The 3,026-nt window shown below is 52.4% G+C and overlaps 1 pseudogene; it reads left to right on the top strand.

Moving 5' to 3' along the window:
• Positions 1-958: 958 nt before the first annotated feature.
• LOC126067326 (MOB kinase activator 2-like) lies at positions 959-2,819 on the top strand (annotated as a pseudogene).
• Positions 2,820-3,026: the final 207 nt, after the last annotated feature.

Raw genomic sequence — 3,026 nt, forward strand, 5'->3', positions numbered from 1 at the left:
AACCCAGTGCCGTCAAGTTGATTCCGACTCATAGTGACACTACAGGACAGAGTGGTTATCTACTGATATTAATAAAATTATTGATGTCATTATTAATAATTACATATTAATATTATATGTTAATATTAACTAAATTAATTTGCTGCCTTCCAGTCTCCACCACTGCTTCCCATTGGCCAGACCCAGGGACCCTGGGAAACACAACCTGCAGGGGGCAGCCCCACCACACAGCCCAGAATAGGGAAGGGAAAGAACAGGCCACGGACCAGCAGTGAATGCAATGGATACAGTTTGCCTCCTGAGAGTACAGGCACCTGAACAGCCAGGTGGTGGCTCCCCCCAGCAAGAGCAGAGCCTGTAGTTGGGTTGACCAAGCCAACATATGACAGCTGTGAAAGAAAGGGACAGTCCACTTCCAGCCCATCACTGCCTTCCTGAGGAGGAGCTTACCAGCCCATCTCAGAGAGTCCTGCTGGACAGTTGGAGGAAGGTGGGCAGTGGTCCACTCAGGCCCCAGAGTCATTCCCAAGAGTCCCTCCTCCAAGGCTCTCAGGTCTTCAGTGCTGTCTGCTGTAGCCGCCCCTCGGGCCCAAGGCTAGACCAGGAAAGGCTGCGGCTCTGCCAGCTCCTCTGGCGTTTGCAGCCCCAGAGTTATTTTTATATCTCATTTCCTCACATTATGGCAATTTACATACTTCAGCAGAGCACATTAGTGTCCAAAACACAAACCAGTAACAATAACACATCACCGGGAGCTTCGCAGAAACCCCAACCCAGAGGAGGTTTCGGAAATCAGTTGCTAAAACAAGTGGTTCCCTCATCCCGAGCGGGAGACTTCTCAGCACCACTTGACAATAAGTGGACGTGATGAGGACCACACAACACCGTAATTCCTGCTGGATTGCACATTGAAGGCTGCATTCAGCACGCAGAGCCCATCAGCGCAGGCATTGTTGCGATGAATACCGAAGGGATTGCACAGTGAATGGCTGCTTCATTGCCAAGTGCTTCCGATTCCTCGCTCCTGCCATCTGTATCCTCTGGAAGACACACAGAAGCAAAGGTCCGAACAGAGGGCTGGTTCCAGGCTCATGGGAAGGGTGGCTCCCCAGGCAGGGAGGGCCCCAAGCAAGGGAGTGGGAACACACTCAGGGGGGCAGAAGTCCGCAAGAAAGCTCCCACTGTCCCTCATAGGGAGGCCCCTGGCAGACCCTCAGAGACAAAACAAAGCAAGTAATTATACATAAAGTTGGTGGGCAGGGATCTTACAGAAACCTGGACCCATAAACGGATGTGGGGCCCCCACAGTGGCTTGAGCACTCGTATTCACACTCAGACAACTCAAACACCCACACTCACACACAGGGACACACATACACTCATACATATATTCATTTATTCAACAAATAGTGAGTGTCTACTGTGTACAGTGACTATGTAGCTAGGCACATGGCCCCTGCCTTCTTCAAATTTACCTCTTACACAGACATACACACAGGCACACAGATATACACTCACACATATTCATTTATTCATTCAACAAATAGCGTCTACTGTGTATCAGTGGTTGTGCTAGGCACACAGCCCCTGACTTCTTGGAGCTTACAGACACACAGACACACACACATAGATACACACACAGAACACACATGCACATACAGACACAGATACTCAGACACATGGATACACACAGATACACACATGTACTTAAACACATACACACAGGCATACCCACCGACACATATACACAGACAAACTTATACATACACACACAGGTGCACCCACAGACACACACCCACATATACACACAGATACACACATACACACACACAGGCACCCAGACAAGTCACACAAAAACATGACTGACACTCTCAGGCACCCAAGGATTCACTATGGTTACTCTCACTCACATGTACACACTTACACATACTCATAACTAAGAATGTAACCCAGCCAGAGGGAAGATGATGAACAAACCCACTGTCCAGTTGTGCTTTCATTCTGAAAACTTGGCTTCATTTTAGCTCCCTTCCTCACCTAAAGGTCAATGTTGGAGGTGCAGCAATTTTTTTCAACAGTCTGATTAGGGCCCAGCTATTGTTTGCTTGTTTTTTGTTTTGTTTTGTTTTGTTTTTATTGTACTTAAAGACACCCTCACGGGACAAGTTAAGCACTCAGCTGCCTACTGAAAGTTTGGCAGTTCAAACGCACCCAGGAGCTCCACAGGGGAAAGACCTAACAATTTGCTTCTGTAGAGATTTGCTCCGGGAGATTGACCTCAGCGAGTGGCTGGCCAGCAACAGCACCACGTTCTTCCACCACAGCAACCTGCAGGACAGCACATCTCGGAGCTTTGCACGGGAGAGACGTGCCAGGCCACGGCTGCCTGCAACACCCAGTACTGCCGGTACGATAAGCGGGGCGAGAAGGTCAAGTGCACGGCCCCACAGCAGGTGGACTTTGTCCTGAGCTCTGCTCAGAAGCTGGTCACGGATGAGGACGTCTTCCCCACCAAGTATGGCCGGGACTCCCCGCCGTCCTTCGACGCGCTGGTGAAGAAGGTCTGCAGGTACCTGCTCCACGCGCTGGCACCCATCTACTCGTCACACTTCAAGGAGACGCTGGCCCTCGAGCTGCACGGCCACTTGAACACTCTCTACGTCCACTTCATCCTCTTCGTCCGGGAGGTCAACCAGGTCGACTCCAAAGAGACTGCCGCCATGGACGGCCCCACGGGTGTCCTGTGCAGCGGTGCCCGCGCCGGTGGGGGTGACGGCAAGGGGGCCCGTGGGGCACAGAGCCACGCGAAGGAGAGATGAGCCCGAGGAGGGATGGACACGCACACGGGGGAGGAAGGAGCGGCGTCGCAGGGCCTCGTGTGCGTGTGCGTGTGCGTGTGCACAGGGCTGGGTGCGCCAAGCCGCCCTGGACCACGGTGCCCAGGCGTGCAGGGCGGGATGAGCAGATGCTGCTGGGTGCGTGGTGGAACCTGCTGTCCCTCTTCGGCGCCTGGTGGACGATGGCAT

Source organism: Elephas maximus, chromosome 25 (genome assembly GCF_024166365.1).
Source record: "Elephas maximus indicus isolate mEleMax1 chromosome 25, mEleMax1 primary haplotype, whole genome shotgun sequence".
Lineage (NCBI taxonomy): Eukaryota > Metazoa > Chordata > Mammalia > Proboscidea > Elephantidae > Elephas > Elephas maximus.